Source organism: Neopsephotus bourkii, unplaced genomic scaffold (assembly GCF_033783945.1).
Source record: "Neopsephotus bourkii isolate Nb327-2 ecotype Australia unplaced genomic scaffold, CSIRO-AGI_Nbou_v1 NB_1423, whole genome shotgun sequence".
NCBI lineage: Eukaryota > Metazoa > Chordata > Aves > Psittaciformes > Psittacidae > Neopsephotus > Neopsephotus bourkii.
In genome coordinates this window covers 179,420-205,113 of record NW_026901900.1, presented here as the reverse complement: position 1 = coordinate 205,113, position 25,694 = coordinate 179,420, and the positions used below count along the sequence as shown (strand labels likewise).

General features: G+C 38.5%; 1 long non-coding RNA gene across 2 annotated transcripts; it reads right to left on the bottom strand.

Moving 5' to 3' along the window:
* Window positions 1-2,002: 2,002 nt before the first annotated feature.
* LOC133220118 (uncharacterized) lies at window positions 2,003-22,287 on the bottom strand. Of its 2 annotated transcripts, none has more exons than XR_009727638.1 (5): window positions 22,132-22,287; window positions 10,952-11,048; window positions 10,636-10,761; window positions 3,223-3,339; window positions 2,003-2,079 (listed from the first exon to the last, which is right to left on the bottom strand). It is a non-coding gene; the product is annotated as an uncharacterized LOC133220118 (long non-coding RNA). The 2 variants fall into 2 exon arrangements; XR_009727637.1 differs by having other exon boundaries at window positions 10,636-10,729.
* Window positions 22,288-25,694: the final 3,407 nt, after the last annotated feature.

Genomic DNA, 25,694 nt, shown 5'->3' with positions numbered 1-25,694 from the left:
GACAGCACTTGGGATCTAGACGGCAGTTCTGTATATGGAGACTTAACTGAGTGAGCTCAATTACAACTTCTATGCATTTCCGTGATTACATCAGGCATTAAAATATGCAGAATTGCATTTTGTAAAAGATGATTTTCAGGTGAAGATAAAGAAAAGGCAGGAGAAAAAGAGTCTCCTGCTCAGGAAAATGCTAGAAAACAAGTAAAAAGCCAGAATATCATGTTAACTTCTGTGTTTGTTTTATATATTTTTATAAATATACTTAAAGCATGAAATTCACGTCAAAGAAGGTAACCATTCTATTAATCCCCAACAGGCTATTTTCTTTTGAGAGTGGCAAATCTATGATTTAAAACGCTATGAAAAGCTAGCATGCTGCTTTTAATGGGGAAAGAGTGAGCTATGAGATGAAACAACATTGCCCAGATGCTAACAAAGAAGTAACAGACTCCTTTTAAAAACACAGTGAAACAACATTATGCAATTTATTAGGGATAAAAGGTGCTGTTTGCTTAAAGATCTTATCTTCAGATAAAGTGCCAGGAAAAAACTTCTTGTTGACAAAAATAGTAAGCAAATTTTAGTGTGGTGATCACTATTAGATGTGCTGCAGCTGAAACACACTCATGGTAACATTCCTGCCTTTACCAGCTAGTGGTGAACTGTAATTGTGGTCGCTCTATATATGACTACAAGGTAGATGGATTTAAGTAATCTTGTCTGTGAAGACTTTGTCCTGAAACAATTCATACTGATGTCAGCCTACCTGGCCTCGTCATGAGAATTTCCTCTTTAATACTTGTTCAACTGCACAGACTCTAAGGCAGGTGAGTTAGTAGTGAGTTAAACTCTTTCCAGCAAGGCATGAAGCAGATATCCCACCCAGTTCTCTCCTTTTCACATAATATTAATTTGTTCTGTATTTACACACCCTCCCATATCATAGGAGCAGTGGATGGCATATTCTTGGACAGCCAGCAGCAGAGTTAGCATAGGTTTAGTATCCAAATCACAGGTTATTGACACTAATTAATTGAGGGAACTGCACCTACCTCACCTGAATAATGACACAGAGGAACACAACCCCTCCTAAAGCCCTGGACCCACTGCCTTCCATGACCAAATTCACTCTGCCTCCTTGCTGGTAGTGGGTGAATCCACTGATGGGCTTTTGATATGCCAGACCTGCACCTTGTAGGACACTCAGTACTGTCTCTCCAGGAGAAGTGATAGCAGCTGGCCACCATTAGCTTGGAAGAAGCTGTACTCCCACAGCAATGTCATCTCTTTTGGCATCAGCATTTTAAAACAACAGTGCTTGTTCTTACTCTGCATATTTTATAAAGTTCTATAGAATGAAAGCAAAACATAACTCAATCTCTACGATAACTGTCTCAAAGGTATTTTAAATCTTAGATTGAATAAATGGAGATCAACAAGGCATTCAAGGAAATGAAATACTGAAAGGAGAGCAGGAGTTCAGACAAAAACAACCTATGTAAGTCACTAGCTCTAATAATCTTACACAAAACTGTGCAAGAGAGGCATATTTACCACCGTAACAAAATAATTCAGCTGGGAAATTCTGCTCACTGTAACAGTCTGCAATCTAACGTGCAAGGCTAGATTCTTGAGACAGAAACTATTTCTCTGCATATATACGGCTCCCAACATGAATGTATTTCAGTCCAGAGTCAGACTTTTGCCCTTTGCCAAAATAGAGGTAGCAATCAAACCTAAAATTACTGATTTTGCTCCCTTGGGGTAATATTTACCTCTTGTCTGGTTTCATCAGTACTGGGAACTTGTTCAAACAGTTCTAGTCAAGACCTGCTGCATATTAGAAAAGGCTGTAATACTGTCTTTCATGGTTTATCCTTTACAGCTACTGCAGTCACGCAAAATGTCACTGGCCTCTGCTGACCCCAGTTTTTAGTAAAACAATAAGCATAATGCATTAGCTAATATTCTAAAGTGTTTTGCAAAGTCCCAGGTCACTTACCATAAATCTGTGCCCTAGCTCCATTGGTAATTCTCACAGGTGTTTTCAGGTCAACCTGTTGCCAGCTTGAGTAGTGGCTGTATAAAATAGGTCAAGTGGTTAATATTCTAATGAATCTATTGCAAATAAGTCAGCTTTGTAATAAACCTCTGCAGAGGTCCATTTGTCAGTAGAAAACAAAAATTATTCAGGCTAAGAATTTTTTGTTCTTTAGTAGATCTCAGGATATGCTTTCTTATTGGGTTTGCAGTAGCTTTTTCCCCTGAAGATGAGGAGAGACTTTCGTTTGAAATAGGTCAGTGCCAAATAGAAACTTCTATGAAGATGAAACAATTTTCTGAAATCTACAGGAATTCAAAATGTCATTTGTAGGAATAACATAGTCAGTTAGATATCTACCATGGTGTATAGATCTAGACCTGGGTTGGAGCAATCCCAGGCACATCTACACGAGGAAAGAAGAGATTCAGAGCAGCCCTGTGGAGAAGGACTTGGGGGGTGTTGGTCAATGAGAAAATGAACATGAGCCGGCTTCAGTGTGCGCTTGCAGCCCAGAAAGCCAACCGTATCCTGGGCTGCATCAAAAGGAGTGTGACTAGCAGGTCGAAGGAGGTGATCCTGCCCATCTGCTCTGCTCTTGTGAGACCTCACTTGGAGTATTGTGTACAGTTCTGGTATCCTCAACATAAAAAGGACATGGAACTGTTGGAACAAGTCCAGAGGAGGGCCACGAGGATGATCAGGGGACTGGAGCACCTCCCATATAGGTGGTGAGGTGAGAAAGTTGGGGCTGTTCAACCTGGAGAAGAGAAGGCTGCATGGAGACCTCATAACAGCCTCCCAGTATCTGAAGGGGGGCTATAGAGATGCTGGGGATGGACTCTTCGTTAGGAACTGTAGTGAAAAGACAAGGCGTAACGGGTTCAAACTTAAACAGGGGAAGTCTAGGTTGGATATAAGGAGTAAGTTCTTTACTGTAAGGGTGGTGAGTCACTGGAATGCGTTGTCCAGGGAGGTTGTGAATGCTCTATCCCTGGCAATGTTCAAGGCCAGGTTGGACAAAGCCTTGGGTGGCATGGTTTAGTGTGAGGTGTCCCTGCCCATGTCAGGGGAGTGGAACTAGATCATCTTAAGCTCCTTTCTAACCCTAACTATTCTATGATTCTATGGTACTAGTGAGGTAGAGTTTATTCTATAGGATCTTCTTGGGTATACAATACCTGATATAAACACAAAGAAAATCATCTCCAAAAGTTGGCTGATGGCAGGCATTTAGTGCTTTAGGATGGAAGGAACCCTTGAAGACTTTCAGAAGAGGAAAGCAGTTCCCTGCAGATCTGCAGAATGATTTTATCAGAAACCTTTGCTACCAGTAAGAAAACAAAAACTAAGAAAGTTTGGAAAAGTCCTATAAAGCAGTATTATAAGGGATTGCTTAGCCAGAGACAGTACCTTTGTGTTCTGAAGGAAAAAAAAATCTTTAAAGAGTTATGAAGTAGTTTTTGAAGTCTGTCAGGTCCAGTAGTTATTCCTGAGAATCCTTCTACCCATCTCTTAACCACGCAGAGACAAGTAACAAAAATTGGGTTACTATAAACAGTAAACAGTGAAACTAGGGTAACATCTCGTTAGGAAGCCTAAAGCCAACTGTGTAAATCTAAACAGTCATATTGTAAATCATAGTGAAGAAGTTTAGGTATAAATATGTAAATTGTCAGAGGATCTTCCACCTCAGACTATGCTGCTAATCCAATTACAAGAAACTGATTTGCAATCTGATTTGAGAATGTCAGGATTACTGCTCCATTAAATATAATTGCTCCCTGAAGCAGGAAATGTGGTGGGTTAACAACTATTAAATTTTGGAAGTCCAATCAAAAATGTGGTGACATCACCTTGCCCATGTGAAAACCTATTAGAAATGTGATTATGAAGAAAATCTGCACTGTACAGAAGAAGTTCAGAAAGAAACACCAGTGAACTAAAATTAGGATCTTTGAAAAAACTTCTTTCTTCAAAAGATTTCTTGGCACAGCAAGTTAACAGGTGTGCTGTAAATAGTCTACTAAATTTGTTCCCATTACAACTAAGAAAGTACATTTTCCCCCATTACAAGGAACACAGGAAATCACTTCTGAATGAGTGAAGAGCATAGGGTCTGATTTTGACTCTGTAACTGTATTTTTAGTGCTTACTCTTATTGTGAATGATGGATTCTCACTTAGGTGGAAGTCATGAAGACAGTTAGAGAAAAGGTGTGCTATAATTACTGTTTAGCATGAAGGTACCAAAATAGCACACACTGAAGTTGACATGGTACAATGTGTATGATGAATAGCTTTTCTAACACCATCAAGTCCTGGGTTATTCCACTTCTGTGGCAATGTAGTTCCACTAAAACCAGTAGACTTTTAAGCCCAACAAAATACACAGCAAGAAGGTATTGGAGGCACCACATTTGTGCAATAGAAAGCAGTCTTTAAAGACTCCTTGTGAAGAGCAGGAAGTGTCTGTCTTTAGAAGAGTAAGACATTAAACTAATGCCCTAAGCAATTTGACATCAAAGGTCCTGTTTTGTTCTAAAGAGTAAAATTGCTCCCTCTCTCCTTTCTTCTCTGGGAAAAGCTCACTCCATCTGCCCAAGCAATTTGTTATCATTCTTACCTACAACACATATTCAGCTCTCCGGCACCACAGATTTTTTCCCCTAATGTCCTTTGTTCCTACTCCACATTCCCACCTGAAAATACAGATGGCAGAACTGCCTCCAGTGTTCCAAATGTGGAGTGGATCAGGCATGGCAGTGTCACTGTCAGTCTTTTGCCCCAACTTCCCCTCTGCTCTCTAGCATAGATTTAAATACTTTTTTTCTTTTGGAAAATAATTTCTTTCGTTTGGGCCTCTTCCTTGCCCTGGAGGAGCCACTCTTTCATCAGTTGTATGGATGGTATCCGGGGAAGCAGAGTCTTCTGTGTTACAGCAGTGACAGAAATAATTCTAAAGGACAGGTGACCTGAAACATTAAATAGTGGGCAGATGCAGGCAAATTGCCTCAGTAAGCACTGTGATTGTGTATGATCCTTTCCACCTGCTAATGAATATGCATGTGGAAAATAAGAAACTCATTTTTTTTAACTATGTTGAGCTTGCATTGGTAGTGAATAAATCAGAATAATAAAGTGTGAAGTCATCCATATTTAAGATTCAACAGAAAAGGACAGTTATAATCTGTCCAGGAATAAATATAGGTTCAGAAGCAGAAAGCAGCTGAATGTCAGAAGAAGGAGATCTGTAACACTTAGTAAACGTTCAGGTCTGGGACAGGAGAAAGGGTAGTTTTCAGGTAAGTTTACAGATGGGATGCAGTTGTCTGAGGCCATAATTTCCATAATGCCAATGAGCCTGGTGCTTCCTTTCAATTCCACAGACTATTTTGGCAGGCTGAAAAGAAGTGTGTGTAATTAGCAGCAAAAAGAAATTAATCTGAGAAGACAAAGGCTATCGTCAAAGGATAACATGGTAAGAAAAAGACAAGGCTGATGATAAAACTGTAATGGGAACTGGCAGAAGAGAACAGCCACAACTGTAAATTTTGGCATAACCTTGGGCTTTATTGGAAGAACAAAATCAGACTGTGTTAAGAAATTTGTGTCTCTTAGATGTCCTACAATAAGGATCAAATATAGTTGAGTTAAAAAAAATTAATAAATAAAACTAGTTTCATACATTGTCAGCTACTACATAATCCTGAACTAAAACGCTTTGATACTTAAATGTTGACCCCCTCCTAATGACAGCTCTCTTTCTGCCACCTAGCTTATCATATAATGCACAAGCTCTGACAGTACTCAGCTGTAATGTAAAACCCAGTTAGATGACAAACTCAATATTCTCTTGATTATGGCACTGGTGGAGTCATATTCAGAGCAGTTTTCAAAGCAGCACAACCAGACCAAGTGTTTTAGGAAACACAGAAGTCTTGGTTGCTCTGTGATGTGTATACTCCTACAAACTATGCCAGTTTAATGTATGCATTTACTTGTTAATATGGATGATTTGAAACAAAAGATAAAATCCAGATATACATGTGTCCTGGATTATTCTGATTTCAGCATCTCTTTCTTTTATTTAAACATTTAGCAGTTGTTACATGTAAATATTATTTACTTAGCAGTGTCAATATCCCTAATATAATGATTGAGGCACTTATATAAAACAGGGAGGCAAGTGTTTCAGTACCTTTCCCAAATTAAGTAAAACAGGGATTTAAACCTGAATCTTGCTAATTGGTTGCTTAGTCACAAAACCAGTCTCAAAAATATAAAGCTTCTTATTTGAGAGAAACGAGTTTTACATGTACTCACTTCATTCCAGTCTAGAGACAAGCAGACAGTTACCTTTAAGACTGAGGATTTAATGCTCCTTTTTTTTCTTTTTACTCCCTATTTTCTATTAGTTCTCCTGCACCGGCATTCTGGTGTCCTTTCCCCTTATTTGGATCCTGGTTTCAGATAATCAGTCTGGGTAGCAGAGCAGCCCAGCAATAAGTGGTGCAGCTCTGTGCTTACTGGAGCTTGCTTTAGAAGTTTTGCCAACAGTTTTGCAAGGACAAAATTCAGTCTTTCCACAGAGAAGGACATGGGGCCAAATTTCCTACCCTGTAAACCAGGTCTGCTGTAGCCAGAATTTAGGCTGCAATACTGAAAGTTACAGTGATTTTGCTATATAACTTCAGGTTGACAGGGTGCATACAGCAGCTGTCATTGTTAAAATCGATGATTCACTGTGAAGATCAAAAATTACTTTTCCTTTGAGTCAGGATTTTATTTCACCCACACACCCAGTGTGAAATGGTGTAAAGATGCTTTGCCCTAACTCCATCCAACCAAAGTCTACAACCAAAGTGGTACTGTTGTACAAAGTGATTCTTCAACAGGGATAATGAACCAAGGTAACCCAACTGTATTGGCTTTGGGAAGAAGTAGCTTGGCTTGACTTGGTCAACTAAAATCAGCTGTGGGATCTCTACCCAGTACTGCATTACTTCTTGTGACCTGCTTCTTGGATATTTTAGTCCCTGGACTGTTTTACAGTAGAACAGAAGTAGGATTTAGAAGCCTTAAAATGGACAAGACCCTGAAGGCAATCAAGGATGCCTGTTTTCCAGCCCTGTAACCTCCACCACCTGCATCTGTTGGACACTTGCCTATTCATCACAAATATCTTTAGGTGAACCTGAGCCTCAGGAGCTTGCATTAGCCATGCAGTTTCTTATCACCCACTAAAAACTGTGCTATGATCCAGGTTTAAACTGACCTACATCACACACACAGCTTCACCCTTACTGAAGTTAAAACTTTCCTGGGTTTAAGATGAATGGCTGTTGACCTGGAAAGGAGTGAAAAGCACCCTGTCATGGAAATAAATTTTGTCTTGGCACTCAACTGACTACAAAACAAAAATGGTGAAGTGCCAGGAGCCTTAGTTTTCCCTTGTTCCCAAACAAGGTACATTTGTACCTGTTGCTTGACTGGCCTCATAATGATCGTGTTATACACAGTCCCATTTTGTCTATGACAAGGAGAGCTGGGGAGAGACCATGCAGTCATGCTGGAGACTAGAGCTGCCTTCTGGGTAATGACAGATGCTTGCTCACTGCTCTGAGGGGATGTCCTGATATCTGGGATTCACAATGTTGGGCAAGAGCTCTAATTCTTGAGGCTAGTATTGAAAATGCAGCATCACTCTTCATTTAATGGCTGTCTTCAAAAAAGGCTGCATAGACTGGATCATCAATTTCCTGTTCAACCTGTGAAATCTTGGTGGAAGACAGGTTTCTGGCTTAAATGTCCTTGATCTCTCTCAGAGGCACTGCTCCCAAATAGCTAGACAAGGAGGTCCCCAAAGTAGACATTTCTACCTCAGGTCTACAAGGGAGTCTGTGCAGAAACAGGGTGACCAACATGGGAGATTAAGAAGATCCCACGCTGGTTATCCATGGATGCAAGTTTTGTTAAAGCAGGTTTTAAACTAGGTATCTAAACAAAACAGGCTTGATCTTAATCTGAGTTTATATCCTCGTTAAACCTTAAGCATAATATGATGATATGGTAGGTCTATTTTTAATATCCAAGTCTGTACAAGTTTGTTTCTATTGAGTCACAGTTAATGAAAATAGTTTTGTTGTTCACATTTAAATAACATGATTTTTTTAGTCATATATATTTTTACAGCTTTCAAAAAATCCCTTCCAATATGTTTTGAAAAATTAGACACAGGGAAACAGATCTCTGTATGCTCATTTAAGGATCAAAATATTACTCAGAGAAAGTCTAACAGTCTGGTGAAGCACTGGTTAAGTTTTATTATCTGGAAAGGAGGAAGAAGGAAATTTTCTGCATCAATATTTAAAATGGAACTATTGACCTAAACACCTGTTCCACTTTTTTTACAGTTTTTTATATTATTTCAAGAGTACTAATTTTCTGTGCATGGTGAAACTTGGAACAGATGCAGTGAAGCAGAAGAATCTGTTTGCTCTGACTTCTGGCCAGAGGGCAATGCAAGGGCTGTATAACAATGCTGTGCAAATGAACAGCTCTTTCAAACAGATCAAGGTATTCAAATCACACAACCTTTTCTTCCTGCTTATTTGTTTGTTTGTTTATTTATTTCCAAAGAGCTGAACATATCAACATATTTTCAAATTTTCTGGTTATAACAGTGAGTCAGTGACAGGTCAGGTTTATTTTAAGAAAATGTGTATTTTATGTAAAGAGTAAAACAATGCATGTGCAGATGAAATAAATGATGTCATAACAAGCTACAAAGCTCACATGCAGGCATAAAGAATGAAACTCTGTTAAGTGCTGTATTAAACAGCTTCATGGAAGTTTGTATGCATTATTTTGAGAGAATTCACAGCTTTAGAATTCTTTATAACAGCACACATTTTGCCTCCTATCTTGGCATCCCAAAGTATATTGCGAAAATTTTGTAAACTAAAACTTGTAATAGTACTGTATGGAAGGAAACCAGAAACAGCATTATATTATGGTTGATGGAAACCAAAACAAAAATAACAATTTTGCTAGCTCTCATGATTTTTTCATGCCTGAGATTATTTGGTATTTTTATTTGAAAAACCTTATTAGATTCCCATGGTCCTTTTGCTTGGTGATGAAGCTGTTGCAGGAGTTTCTCCCTCTGATCCTGCCAATACACAGTCTAGCAAACATCCTCAGCTATGCTTGTGCAACTGTTAATGGGGATGTGCTCTAAGCACAGGATGGTAAAATTATCTGGATTTAAAACAATTCTGCTACCTGGTCCCTTCCCAAATTTTTATGATAGTGTGGATTATATTTTTAACCCAGTTCCTAGCATAATGACCCTGTGGTTATGCTGATGCAGATGAAAGGGATGTGAACCATAGTAAAGGGACAAGAATAGGCAAAGAAGAAAGCCTCTCTAACAAGCTGTACGGGAATGCACAGCAAGGCTTTCAATTAGCTTGCTTTCCTAAAAGGCACAAATAAGCAGGTAAAACCTGTGTCAAGCCTGGACTTTGTGAGGGAATGGAGGGTTATGTGACTTCTAATGTTTTATGCATGCAAATACACTGGATTCCCGTGAATAAGGAAATGTCCTAAATGAGCTCTCTTCTCTCAAAGTCAGAGAAGAAAACTGGACTATTAGGATAAATACACAGTTAATGTTTTGTTCAGACTGGGATTGAATTGTGGTGTACTCTAAGTAATGCATATTGTCCCTACACTTCCAGGTCCTCAGCAATATATGCCTTATACACTACAGAGGAAAGGATGATTTAATGTTGTCACAGTACACTGAGTATCCCTACTATGTGTGATTGTGTAAAATGACCTCTACTTTGGCTCTAGAAAGAGCTTTCATCAGGCAGTAAATAGTCACAGGTAAATAAGTAGGAATGATCAGCACTTTTCTAAGAGGAGGAAGAGAAATAATAAAGGGTAAAGCTGTGGCTGTACTGAAACTGAGCACAGGCATGCTATTAAGTTCAAAGGACTCAGGATTTCAACCAAGAAATCAAAAGGCTTCTTACCTGTTTCAGAACAGTGCAAAGCCAACATGAAGGAAAATGTATCATTTAAAAGAACTAGTCAAAGAGGTCTCATCAAGGTCCTTAGAAAACACATGGTCTGAAAAGTAGATACGAGCAGCACATCTCACAATAGTTGAAAAGCCAGACAAAAAGAGTAATCAGGTCAGAATTGCACACAAGTCAAAACCAGTCATTTGTTTACATAAAAAAATTATTCAGATCTGACAGAAAAATGTAAATTTTTTGAGAACTTTTTAGGTTGTTTTTGTTGTTGTTTTTTGTTGTTTTTTTTTTTTAAGTCTGGGAAGAAGGTTACTTGAAAACTCTAAAAAAAAAAAAACAAAACACCACAAAATGGAACAGAGTTGAAATGCCCATTTTGAGATAGGAAAGACGAGGTTTCTGACTCAGTCTGTTACTGGAAACATTATCTCACACCTCACAAACATGTCTATGGGCAAAGCCATTAAAAGCAAGTTAATAGAGCATTTTTTTGTTTTGAGCAAAAAGTTTTTCCTGACATGAAGTGATCAGTTCAAAGCATTCTTACCAGCTCTTATCACTGTTACTGTTCACATTTGCCAGCAGTGCTGAATGCTTTGCACACAAAGAAACTTCTTGCTTGGGCTCCAGGACCTCATAATCTTAAAAGCAAACAAATAAATACCCTGAGAAACTTAAGACAGATAAAAGAACAAAGAGAAAATAAAAATTAAAATAGTAATGGAACAAGGGATTATGTGCCAGGGAAGGAAAGGTGAGAGAAGCTAAAGAAAAGCTGATCAGCAGTAGGTTAACATGTCATTAGCAACCCCTAAGAAGTTTTGTGTTAGAATAAGAATACTAACACTGCCAGTCTCTCTCACCAAGCTTGCAGTTTTCCTCTCCAGCTGCTTGCAGTATGTTTGCAGGATTTTCCTTTCCCTTTCTCTGATAAACAGGGAGCAAATATGCACAGAAGACCTGAAAGATTGCACTGACTACTTTTATTTAGGTCCAAAGGGAAAAGTGGAATATTTCTTTAGAATCAGGTTAGAAGATAAATACTTTTGTAGGCCAACTGAGAAACAGCTTGCCCTCCATAAAATCCAAGAAAACACTATGGGCTGTGCACAAAGAAAGGCTAAATCCCCCTTTTTCCCTGAACTACGGATGAAGGGTTGGTAGCAAACCACTAAGTGAGAGGGTGAGCAAGAAGGGTCAGGATGCTGAGTAAGACTTCTTTGCCTTAGGTCACTGGTTTCCATTAGGTGCACACTGGTAATTAAACACCCTATGACTAGATAGCTGTTTAATGATCTACACCCAACTGCTCCCATTTGTTCTTGAAGACACTGAGATAGGCCACAGTAGCAAGCCAAAATACATTACATACTACAATATACCTTTTACTGCACAGTGCTGAGGGGCTGCTTTACTGCACAGGTACTCTGCTTAGGAAAACAACAGCAAAATCTAAGAGGATTTGAGGGTAATAGTCATGAAGACTGTTCTTTGTTCTAAACTTCAATAGATGAAAGCAGCCTTTAGTGATTCAACTTGGAGTAAAACAAGTTGAAAAGAGTAGGCATTGTTGGCAGAAGTTAAACTGCAGGCATTTTCCCAATAATCAGAGGAATACTTATCATCTTTGTTATAATTTTACTTTCTAGACTAATCCCAATTCTCAGTAGGGAGGGGGAGGTGGGAAGGTAATAAGAGAGAGCAGTAGGAGAATGGCTTTAATATTGTTATTTCTGACATTCAGTTGCAGCATCCAAACATAATAATGATTTCCTTTAGCACTCTAGACCCATAGCCTTATGATTCCTTCTGAAGAATGGTAATATTCAGGGGTGTGTTTCTCAATTTACTTGCATAACACATTTGATTATTGTTCTTTTTTTATTTTATACCAGTGATGTACTTGGATCTAAAGCCGAAGACAACACTGCCTGTGTGGAAGAAGAAAGAGTTTGTGCTTCATTTCTGAGTAGACTTATTTGCTATTTAAAAGGGAATTGTGAACTGCTTAAAATCTGGCCAGGTGGTTCTAGCTGACGGCAATAACCTGAAGCTGAACTACTTGGTGCCCAAAGTCCAGTTGGTGACATTATAGATGAAACATGCTGAGAAACTAAACACTGTGGAATTACTTGTTAAGGTAATTTGGGATGACAAAAATGTGAACTGACCTATAGCCACCTGGTTTGTGTTTCTACAGCCAAATGCTGTGTTTTTCCACTGACCATGTTCCTGAGCTCAGAGCTGGTGGTATAAGGCCTTGCTGGTAGCTTTCTACTGTATCAGTGTTTTGGGTTTCTTTTTTCTGGAATAATGAAATAGTTATAAGAAAGCTGAAGCTGAAGAAATGCCACTGTGAAGCATTATGAAAATTCAATATAATTGAAAAGGAAAGAATAACAAAGAAACTGCAAATGTTGGGTGATGCCCTCCATATTTCAAAAGGTTAAGGCATAGGTAGAAAATAGCTGGTTTCTGCTTCTGAATTTTTCTTTCAACATTAGGTGGGAAGGAACCTTACATGTCTAATCTTTTCAGCTTTCCTATAGAATTTCAATGTGATGCAATTCTTCTTTATACTCAAGGGTTCTAAGTGTCTGTGTCTTGTTACCCTCACCTTCGGTGAATCTCCAGCTTGTAACATGCCCAAATTTAGCTTGTCAAGAGGTAATTGTTTTGAAGACTGTCTCTGAAAATTATATTGTTCATGTGTACCACTCATCCTTTGAGAAGTGTTATTGCAAAGAGGCAGCTATTTCATTTCTTATATATTTAATTGTTTTAATATACGGTAAAGAAGTTTTTGTCTGTCAGCCCAAAAGATACAATGCTCCACTACTTTCATCTGCTAGAGTAAGGAGCCTTAAGTACTCAATTTGTCAAAAAATGTTAAACTTTATCCTTTCAAATGATTCAGTGTAAGATTTATTTCAATGAAAAAGAAGCAAGACAGAAGGTAAGCAGGTCTACACAAAGAATGACTTAGATGTTTGTCAGAATTGTCCATAAAATTTGAAATTAAAAAGGAAATTTATGTAAGAAGCACATTTTTGTGAAAATTTTCACTACAAATGTTCTAATTTTTCACCTCTTCCCTCCTCCTTTTTTCTTTTCTTTTTTTTTTTTCTTTTACCAAAGTTGGCACTACCATAAGATTGAGCAATAAGCAAATGGGAACGGGGAACAGAGATGCCTTTCACGAATGACCATTATCAGATACACGTATTTGAAGAAATATCAGTGCCACTACCTTAATTTGAAGCATATATATTCTTCCCAAGGAATAAACTCTCAACTGTCCTTTGCAGAGGCCCCCTACTGTAAGAGAGTCCACTTACAAACATACAAAGACTGTGCCAAAAGGGATAAAACAGACAAATATAAGCCAGATTCTTACATGAGTGATGACCCTTCCTCTGCTCTCCAGAGCTAAAAAAAGGATGTGCCTTGCTAAAAGGGATCTCCTGGGAATTCCCTGTTGAATCACCTACACCTTTCCTGGGACCATTGCAATCCTGCCCATATCACTATAATGGCCATGCATGACCCAGAAGCTTAAGTCCATGCAGCACCTAGGAGAAGCTGCTTGCAATATTGCTGGCAGAACTTGGGTTTCAGAATCAGAAACTAAGTTTTGTAATTCTGGCTTATTTTTATCATTGCTTAAGCTTAAATTAAGAGTTCTTTCCTAAAGTTTGTCACCTATTCATGTATTTTTTTTCTCAAAGGATCTGAACCTGATAACTCAGTAATTCTCTCTCTCACAAAGGGCTTTGTCTATGCAAGTTTGATTTCTCATCTGTCTGGAGTAACTTGAACTTTCATTTCTCACATGCCTGAGAGCTCTGCTGTAAGGTATAGCCATGATATAGCTCATTTTAGAACTGGTCAAGGTTGATTGTCCAACTAACATGACTAATGGAGATTTTTATGATTCTTTGTACTGCATGAAAGCTGCTGGTGAAAGCTGGTCTCTGGAAGCCGGGAATCTAGAGCTAAATTTCAGCACCAAGGAAAAAAGAAATAATCCAGGTTTGTTATTGACTTGTGTAAATAGTATTTAAAAAAAAAAATAAGATCAGGACTGTGATCAAACCACAGTCTGACTGTGATCAAACAAGCTTCTGGTATCAAAAGTGTTACTGCTAGGCCCAAGCGATCTGTTCCCCACCACTGTGTTCTTTTTTTCTAATTGAAATTTACTCTCTTCCCATGATCAGCCTGCCAGGCAGCTCCTCCATTGCCTCTTTAGCTTTTCTGGCACAAGAAATCACAGTCATATCCCCTCCCTTCTGCAGATATGGGGTAAACCCCTTACACTCCTCCCACCACTGTCCTATTCATCTACTTCATGGCTGCCAACTCTGAAATTAATGTCTTAGAAAAAGCAACTCAGCCCTGGCAAAAAGGTCATAGATCATGACAAAACAGAGAAAAAATATAAACCTGAAATTCCTGAAATAAAATAATTTGCATTCAGAGAGAAATTAGCTGAATAGCAGCCACTTACTCTTTGTGACGGGTGTCACACAGGTTTCATGAACACAACAGTGTCATGACAAAGATAAATATAACAAGATGGAAAAAGAATTGGGACTTGGATATTGTTGGCCAAATCATGCTTTCTTGTTCTCATTTCAACACAGTAAAACACAGAACTCTTCAGATGTCATAGTAAAAAAAAAAAAAAAAAGGACAAACACCATTTGCATGAACATGAAATTCAGATCCTCTGTGTAAGACTTAAGATCACACAGGGAGGCAACAAACAGCAGCTGTCGCAGCCCTTCCATGCCAAAATACATATAAATTTGGGGATTAAAGAAAAGCTGGAAAAGAAAATGAACAGTGCAAATCTAAAACCAGAACTGTCCTCTAGGAAATTCTATTTTGAACTGAGGAACAGATTACGCAGTCAGAAAGGCATAGAAATATGAACAAGGATTGGAAGTGAAGAAAAAAATATCTGCACTTTGAGGCAATGTGTTTGAAGTTGCAGCAACCACAACTGGATTTCAGCAGAAAGGGAGCAAAAACTGCAGAAAAATTGAAAAAATGTCATGCCTCAATGAAATAGAGAAGAACTCAAGGAGGACATATTCTTAAACGCTAATTCCAGTAAAATATTGGAAGGCGGAGAAAGAAAGTGCATGAAATAGCAGAAAAGCCCTGCAAGAAAAAATAATCATAGGTTTCTTCAAGGTTTGGTGGGAATTGTTGCTTTTATAGTAGGAAGTGGGGAAAGTGATAAATACTGGGATTAAACTAACCTAATTCACCTAGTTTGCCCTCTAGGCAATACAGAGAATAAGCACTTCTGAAGTGCAGCTCACAGCATCTACAAGTCCTCTAAAATAAATCAGATTAGTGGTGGCTTAAAAGCTCCTGTTTCTCTTCATTAACTAAAAGAAGAGTCCAAAGCACTAGCTCAGATGAAGGTATCTAGATTGTAGGTGTCTACATATCATCTCCCAAAATGTCTAAAATTCCACAGGGAAATTTCAGAACAGAAAATGGAAAATTAACAACAGATACACAACAAACTATGAGACAGAAGAGTTCACACAGTCTTCACGAGGTCCCGTTTCAACGTCACATGATGACATGATGACTCAAACAGTTTCGCATTTGCATTGGATGAACTTCGGTGTTTGACATACAGGTAGAAATCAGAAGTCGAAAAAAGCAAACAAGAGGCAACAAACTTACAATAGAGGTGCTGAAAGCACCTGACATCACTGTCCAAATGAAACCAGCATAATTGTCTAGTAGTACAGTCTGGAGAATATAAGACTTCTCCTGTTCATTAAAAATACAAAACTATCAAGGAACCCAACAGTAACACCATGCTCTGGAGAAGTGAAGGTCATTTGAAACATGATTGAGAAGGACAGAAGAAAGTAACAGTGCAAAACGTAAAGACAGAATAGATTCAGGGCTGAAATGCCCTGTGCAATCCACATGTCACAAAGAAGGACCTTCGAGAGCATTTTCCACTTCTTTTGTTTAGGTTAGAGAGTTTTCTTGGCTAATCATAGAATCAGCCAGGCTGGAAAAGACCTTTAAGATCAACAAGTCTAAGCATTATCCCAGGACTGCTACGACCACTGCTAAACCATCTCACTGAGAGCCTCATCTACGCAGTTTTTTGAACACTTCCAGGGATGGTGATTCCACCACTGCCTTGGGCAGCCTGTTCTAATGCCTGATCACCCTCTCTGTGAAGAAATTTTTCATAATATCCAATCTAAACATCCACTGTCGCAGCTTGAGGCCATTACCTCTTGTCCTATAATAATAATTTTCTCTTTTCCCTCTCAGACTAATGACAGCTCTAAAACCAATCCTATGAAAATCTATACTCTGCTGTCTTCAGAATTTTATTGTATAAATGTTAAGGACCTGAGCTCCACAAAACTCTGTAGGACTGAGGAATCAGAAAACAAAGCAGTGAAATGTGGAGAAGCTGGTTAGTATTAATGTTTAGAAACACAGTAACAAGAAAAACTGGTAAACACAACCCTTCTATTCAAACTTTGATTGCAGAAATATATCATTGATCAATTATTTTTGCAAGGACAGAAAACCTGACAACGGGTAAGTAATGGGTTAGTTAACATGAAGGCTTTCAATTCTCCACCTCAGAAGACACATCAGAGTATTTTCCTAGTATTATCTTATGAAAAAATATCATTAGAGACAGGAGGCATATCTACATTGCAAAATCAGTCTAACATCTGCACAGAAACAGAAAATTTACAGCAGCAAAAGCAAGCTGAATTTGTTTACCTGTAACCTTATAGCTAATACATATATGAGAGAACTGAAGGTCAACCAAGTGTTAATGCAGTAGAAAGTTAAATCCTTTTGTTATCTGTGGGAAAGACCAATATGGAGAATGCAGACACCCTTAGCTGCAGCCCAGCTTCAGCTGAATCATAAGGGAGTGGATAACACACCAGAATCCTGGACAGTGGCATACATGTCCAGATGAAGCTAGCAAGTGAACATTAAATGCTGTCAGGAAAACATTAAGGAAAAATGCTAAGCAGAGCAGTCAAATCACTCAGTATAAATACTGAGTGGCAGCAAAGACCTGAGTGGATATTCTCTGTTTTCAGCAGTTATACCCTGTGACATCAGAAGCCTGTAAAGCTATGCTTGCTTTCTCCCCAGTGGGCATCCTAACCATAAAATGCTATGGTCATGCCTCCTGCCTGGCACAATAAGTATTTTATGAAGCCCTAAAAAACAGAATAGCTTTTCCTGGAAGGAGTAAGAGAACTTACGTCCAAAGCATTTATCTGGGAGGCAGGTGATTTAGGTCAAAATGTTTTCAGAGCTAAGCCTGAATTTACTATATTCGCAGCCAGTGGTCTTAAAGCTGGACTTGTGGTTTTAAGACAGGTACTGTGTGATGTTAGACCTGAAAAGCGTATTCTAGGCTTCCTTAATGGAGCAACTTCTAGAGGTAAAAATAAATGGGATTTCAACCCCATTTTCAGATCTCAGTAGAGATCCAGTGCAAGTAGGGTATGCAACTGCTCAAGATTTTGACCTTTCCTAGCAAAGCATTTAGAGAACATTAGAGAACTGTGGTTTATTGATTTCATTTGACTCCAGACTTAGTCAGTAGCTAAGTACAAATATATTGAATCTACACTTTTACACAGTGGCTGCTGGTAAGTGGTCAGCTTTCAGGTACTTGATTTCTGTGGAGGAACTGCTAAGGGACTGTAGTACAGAGTGGATTCCCATCATACAGTGGGTAAGAGTGACTTGTCAGCTCTGTTCAAAGCAGAAGGAGATCCAGAAGATCATCTCACTGATGAGAAGAGGTGCCTGAGTTGAATCTGTGTGCCTTGAGAATATCTCCTTTTCTGAGACAACGTTGGTACATTGTCTGAGACAACATTGTCTGTGAGGATATCTCACAGACAAAGATTGCTGAAAACTAGGCTGTTTCCACTGTTCAGGAAGAATATCCCTCCCTGTATGCTTGTGCTGCTTCATACTGCTCCCAGGCACCTGCTGTTGGCCACCATCAGAGACAAGATGCAAAAGATACTAACGCTTCATGTGACCTTGGACAGATGCTCAAATTCCAATAGTTTAACTCCAGCACTACCTCTGTTTAAACATACATTTGTTACTACCCATTATTCATTCCAAGTAGAAGGCAGTTTCAGTGATTTATCCTAAGAGGGGAATACCAGAACATTAACCTTCCTTCGTTACTTGGTCTGTGCATTTCTTCCATACCCTCCATTTAGTGCTTTGAACATTGCTTCTTACTGCAGGGCCTATGCAGGTTGAAAGGAAGAAGTAGTTATGGAAGATATAAGGCACGAATGCATACTGAAAACTGACAAAACAGTATACACCCAAACCAAAATTTCTACCCTCAGTGCATGTTCCTTTACACATGTAAACTCCCTATTAATGATGTTTTAAGCATTGCCTGAATTGCTGAATGAAAGTCAATTTGAAAGACATAGTAGAGTCACTGTAATCTTTAATTTAAATGTTATAATTAAATAAATGCTTTGTTTTTACCACTGCCGGAAGTAATCAGACAAAAGAAGGATCTTTTCAGAAGCTGGAAGATCATTATAGGTTTAACGTTTTTGTACACTAGTTTTAGAAGCTGTTCGTAGCTGTATAAAGACTAAATATTCTTTTATAATGCAAAGTAGCATGTTTCAGCTTTAATAGCTACTAACTCATTTAGCTGTAGGGTAACACCAGGCTAATCTAAGGTCACCCGAGTCATGGCTGATATTGAATGGGAGTTGACAGTCTTTCAGAGTAGCACACAATTCATGGTAATTTCTTTTTCTTTCTGCAGGAGCAATATTCATCTGGGATTGACACAATGCTGAGTTTCAAAATAATTAATTCAAATCCTTACAGACTGTAAAATCACACTACTTTTCAAGTTTTATCCCAGCAAAAAAGTGTTCATCTGACAGAAATTCTGGTCTCAGGCAAATTACTGAATTCCAATAGAAATATGTCTCATAAACAACATCAGGAACTGGGGACCTGCACAGACAACACACGTCAGGTTGTGTAATTCCAGTTTAAAATGACTCAGGCCACAGACTCTAAGCAGAATTCACGGAAAAGTAGCATGTATTTTTACATTCATGGGGACAAAGCAATAGAAAACATACAAAGCAACAAGGAAGGCATAGCAATGTTTATTTTCAGGTTTAAACAAGGTGTACTTGCAATGTGCACAGTTCCACAGATACAAAAACCCTCCAGTGACATGGTAAATGAAAAAGAACATGTTGAAATGGCAGCCCTTATTTTTAAAAAGCACTGTATCTGACTGCATCATAAGCTTTAATTTATATGGTATATTTTACTACCTTTAAGGTTCAAAGTTCATTGTTCAAACATGTGCATGCACATGCTCTCTGGCAGATGAAACTGTTGTGATTGTGTATGCAAAGAGATTATCCTCCCCTGCAGACATGCTGAGTGTGAGTGTTCATCTGAAGACATGCAGCTTATTTACAATTGTAAAGTGTTGCCCAGAGCAAAAACACACTTCTTCAATAGTACTTGAAATAGTTATCTGTAATACACTCTTGCAACTAAGATTAGCCCTTTGAGTATGTCACACACACATATTCTCTTGTAATGTAACTTGGTAAATACTTTAAGAAAATGTACCATTATATAAATAATTATAGTGGATTTAAGGTCAGGTCAAGAGGAAATGTGAAACTCATCAGTTAGGGGGAAAAAAATAGAGGAAATACCATACAATTGGAAAATAATTAAAATTCTAATGAACCAATCTCTGACAAGGATGTTTGCCCACGAACCTATGGAAAGAGGGGGTGTTCTTTGGAAAGATAATGAAGCATACAAAAAAAAGCTTTGCCATGTGGCTATAAATAAAATTAAACAGATTATATATCAATGTGTAATAAATGTAATGACATAGGTTATGTAACTGTTGGGTGGAACATACCCACAAATTTTAAAGTCTAAGAAAATAGCTGTCTAAACAACCTACCGAAATTCCTTAATCCTCACTCTGTCAAGCAGTAAGAATTCTTTTCCAAAACCAAAGATCTGGGACTTTGACTATAATCACTGGGGAGGAGATGGCCTCTGTACAGACCGTACATTCAGAAATGCTCCTCTGTGTCTGTGTCTCCATTTATAGCAACACTCTGGATTTCTACAACACTGTATTTGACAAAATTAGTGTACTGAAAAATGATATGTAAGCTTCACAGCTGCCAATCTCCCACCTTTAAACCAGGTGTCATGAGCAGGGTACCACACCTTTCCTTGGAAAGAACACAGAAGGTCAGTCATTAAAAAGTATTAGCAAATCTTCCCATTCCATTTGAACAATTATTTTTTTTAACTAATTATAGATGGCTAAAATATTTAATCTTTTAGAGCTTAAAATTTCAGCTTCTGAAACTACTCAGGGAATCATTTGAGTGGCAGGGGTTGTGAAAATTTTTCCTGTAGAATTGTCTGGGTTTTGCTTCCTTCTCAGCATCCTTTTTTCACTTACACTCTATTTTGAGTTGGTTTTAGTAGCTCTTTTTGTATAACTATACTCCTCTTTACTACATACCCTCTCAAATTCCGATGTTATCTCTCTTTGCTTTGTGTGACACCCAGAATATTTGACTGCAATGGGCCTCCCTGAATTCCTCAGTATTGCCATTACTGACAGCATTAGTTAGCCACCTTGGAACACTGGGAAGCTCAGAGTATTAGGGACAATATTAAAGCAGAAGTTCTCTTTCTTTTCCATTTTCCTTTCTTCCTTCTCTTTTCTCTTACCTTTTATTTTGGCTTCTCATTGCTGATTAACTAGAAATGCCTTTTCAGAAAAGAGGACAATTCCTCCCTTAAGTATTTGGACTGGTAGTTAATGCATATTAAAACAAAATTATCTTTGATTTTCCCCTTCCCCAATATATTAGAAAGCTGCACTAAAATAATTTGTAGACTATTTTGAAAAGGTCAAAGTCTCACTCAGGACTCTTTTGTTCCTGATTAGCCTGACCACACATTCAATAAAGTGCAATTATAGATCTGCTCAGCAGTGAGAGTGTGGGAACTCAGGGGAGGAAGTCATGACTTGATGTTTTTCTCTGAAGTATTTTTCCATTGCAGTAATCAACAGTATTCAGGTTATTCTAAGAAGAAAACAAAACAAAACAAAATAAAACAAAACACCACCAAACAAACAAAAAACCACAGCAGCACTTTGGCTTTCTTCAAATACTTACTTTTCACTGCTTTCCCCAGTTTGTGGTTTGATTGCGGTGTTTTGGTTTTGTACTTATAATATTCCTGTGGGGTATTTTCTGATATAAAGCTCAAGGCTGTGAGTGGAGAGGAAATGTTTCCTTGCACAAATGTGTTGTTGTATTCATCTTTCCTAATGATACCTGTTCTGAGTTAAATTGGTTAAATTTGCAGAGACATAGTCAATTCCAAACACAGCAGGCACCTGAATTTCTAGACAAGGGTATAGTCCTACTTGTCCTCTGCTGTTGTAGTCCAGTAGAGTTAAAATAAAAGGAATGTGTGAAAATTAGTCTACTGTCAGTCAATTAATGTGTTCCTTAAGCAGTAGTAAGCAATTCTTCCTTTTATATAGACCTGTTTCAGCATTTTGACAAGAAAATAGCAGAGGCCACCAAAATGGACATGCAAGTTACTATCATTTAGCGTAGGAGAATCGTACCTTGATTTTCAAAGATTTGTGAATATCTATTGTAATTCATAACTAATGAACCAACATTATTCCCTGAACTACCAGCTGCTGAGGTTGGTAATTATGTAAGAATAGCATCCCTGGTACGGTAGGACTTTAGCCAGTTAACATGCAGGTAGTGTGGGAAGCAGCTCTTCACACAGATGTTAGGTAAAAAATAGACTGTTTAGAGTTATATGTGATGATTAGGATCACAACAAGATTACAACCTTATTCATATAAATAACCCAAGTCTTTTAAGACTATTGACCAAGAATAGTTATGCTAAACATGTACCTGAGATATTTGAGACAGGGAGGCAACGTAACACAGCAAGAATAGGACAACAGGTTTAGTACCTAGGTAGAGATTAGAGTTGTTGGTTCTTTTAGCCTGCAGTTCATCTGTCCTTAGGTCAGCTGTACCTCAGCAAGTTACTTGAGCAGTACGTAACCTTTATTATTCCTGTTTGCTTGCTCAGGAATCCTTGCAGTTTTTCAGCACCAAGTGTTATCACTTTAATCTAGTCTAATTAATCAAAATAGAGTCCTGGGCATGGAGCAGGGGGTATGTATTAGTTTGCACTTGAGCAACATTTGCTGTAATGTAGTGATGCTGGTATTGCCTAGTGGACAGCACTGGTGCCAGATGCAAAGAAACCCTGATAGCCTGATAGCTAGCCTCCTCATTATCAGAAGCATTCAGACTAGTTAGGTTGAAAGCAAGAGTCATTCAAGGCATAGTCAGAGCCAGATGCTGTCAAATGAAGCAGGCAGCTGATGATAGCAACACTATGTCCTGTGGTCTGTTTTGCCCATAGCTGCCCCCTGGAAAGATGAGCTGTCTGATGATGATGTCAGGAGGAATGATGGGGTGTGTGGCATGCAGGTAGCTGCAACTAAAAGTTTTCTCTCATAACTCTCACTCCTTGGAGCCCTTTGGGCACCTTGGGCAATGCGCAGACTTTATAAGTGAGGAATATACGACTTAAAGTTATAAAGTAATTATTTATGGGTTTACTATTTATGAACTCTGTACCCAATAGGAGGAGCTACTACTTGTACGAAGCATTAGTATGCCCATCATGATGTCTCTGGAGGACAGCCAGAACTCTTTCAGGAGGAGAAGGCTTGGTCCTTCCTGCTTTCTGGGGTTTATCCTTAGTGTGGCTGACTTGCCATATTCCAACCCCCTGTAATAATTTCTGCTTTTCATGTTCTTGATTTGCCTCTTGAATCCTTGAGCTGCAACCTATCCCTGTCTCAACGGTCCTTCCTCTTCAATTTTCCTTTCTTATCTCATGTGGCTCTGCTCTACAGACCATTTCAAAACTCTTTGGCACAACTGCACAATTTCTTCAGCAGCCTCAGCCACTGATATGCATCTGGGATGTACTAGACCTGGGCTGAACCATGGCGAGGGAAGGGATGTTACAGAGGGGGTCACAGAACAATTTACCCTCACTGTACCGCATCAAAAGTACACCTTGGACCAGAGACAGTGAACATTTTACCTTTTCCCTGAAACAGAAGACATTATTCCTTTCTCTCTCCCCCACCAGCAACTTCCCTCCAAGGCTCCCTAATGACATTAGTGGCAAGCTGGTCCCATGAAACAGCAAAATCCATTTTTATCACTGTCGCTGAAAAATCATTAGCTGCTTTGCTTGGAGCTTATTGTGGCAGTGAAAGCTGCAGTCATTAGCAAGGCAGTAGGGACAACGTGCCCTATGACAACACACAGGAAGCTTAGGGACGACTTCATATTTGAGATCCAAGATTATGTAGATATGATATGAAAATAATCAATCTCCTCTTGTTCTTCTGGTGTCTCTGAAATCTACCTTCTGCAAAGAGCCCCTTTCATTAAAGTTCTTCCAGTTTAGCACAACAGTATGCAGACAAAATCGAGTTCAAATGCTGTTTCCTTTCCTTAGCGAACTGCCTGTCAGGTGTCTGGGGAGGATCATCTCTACTAACATCCAGGTTACTTAGGTATCACTTCTTATCACTGAACAGAGAGAGCAGAGTTCCCCTTGAAGGACTGGAACAAAACCGAGGAAAAACCTGGGTCTTTGTCCTGTCATCTTTTGGGATCCAGTCTTACAGGAAGATAGAGTCCAATTTTCTAACTTTTAGTTTTAGGTGTGCTGAATGATTTTATGTGTATATATATTAATTTTGTTGCACAAACTAAAGTTAAATACAATAATATATTTTGCTCCAAGGCATAAAGTGGTTATTGAAAGAATGAAGGAAAAATTTCTGTGCCTCAGTATATGAGTTGCATAATGCTGTTGGCTAAATATAATTAATGAAGTCTTTGGAGCACCAGATGCTAGTTGCTTCAAGAAACAGAGCATAAAACAAAAAGTTACTGTCATCTGCCTAAAACTATATTGTATTTGTTTTGGTACTTGTCAGGTTCAGGACACTTCTCTTCAGTGGTTATTTAACTGAGGAGGTCAAAAATGTCAAAATACCTTTCTCAATCTGGCGCAGTAGAAACATTTGGGCTTCACTTTAGAGACGTTGAAGATGATGGGGATTTTGCCAATTACTCCAGTGGCAATAGAATAAGGTTTTTAATTGAAAACATGCAAACCATGATAAGAAAATCCCAATGTTTAACATGCAATTCACTGAAAATTCTCTTAGGTTTTAGAAACATCTGATGAAGATTTGGAAAAGAATCTATGCAAAGTCAAAATTTCTATATAACAGGCTCCTTCTACTTCATTTGTTTCCTTAAACAATAAATTCAATGCAGAAGTATTATTGAGCATAAGTGAATGAAAGGACTTATTTTAATATCTTATATAATCATTAAAAATCCCAGACAAATATAGCAAATTTTCCTACTTTAAGGTTGATGTAAACATGAAGTCCATCTTTATGCCTTTAGCCTTGTTAATATATAATTTTAAAAAAATATTTCAATGGTGTACGGGGAGGGTGGGTTTAAGAAAGTATAGTAGACATAGATGTAATATTTCCAACAAGAAGAAGGGTATGAAAACAGCTGATAGCAGAATTGTTTTATTGCTGGGAGGCTTCAGTGAAGTGCTCCTAGAGTGAAGAGTTCCCAGATCTTTCCATTTCACCTAGTAGAGATACAGTGCTTCACCTCCTCAGAGATAGCTTTTGCACCACTCATCTGAGAAGGTGGCTGGATTTGGTTGCCCTGTATTTTGTATACTTTGTAGGTTTTGGAACAATCTTATTTTATCTCTTCGCTTTCCCTGAGCTGCAGGTAGGAATGTCAGAAAGATTTAATGAGAACACAAGGAGCAGAGATTTTGGGTTCTAACATATTTTGGCACACTTTCACAGTCTTTTGGGGCAGTCATAACCAATTGCATGTGTGTATGGTTAGCTATCTGACATATAAAAGATAGCTGAACTAGACTTAAAATATTTTTTTTGCCCTGACAGCTTTAAAGTCAGTGGTATAAAAATCATATTCAGCACTGTTAAATCCAGCCTTCTCACCCCCACCACCAACACCCCCACCTTGTTCTGCTATTCAGAAACAGTGATGTTATACATCTCCCGGAGACCAACTGGTATCCAGAAATATTTTACTAAATATTGCATCCATATGTGCAGGTGTTGAAAGACGTTTTAGTAGGGCAAAAGTAAACTTCATGAGTGACCCATGGGCTTTTGTTTGCACAGCACTGCTGCACAGGGAAGGCCAGAGACAACAGTGACACCTTCTGATAAGAGGTGGATACATCTATTCCCTTGCTATATAGCAGAGAAGCAGGATGCTCTCTGCATCTGCAGGAATGGGTGGCTCTCACACATATTTCTAGTCTATTTCTGTAGTTTAAGTTATCTCCACAAATCCTTTCAAGC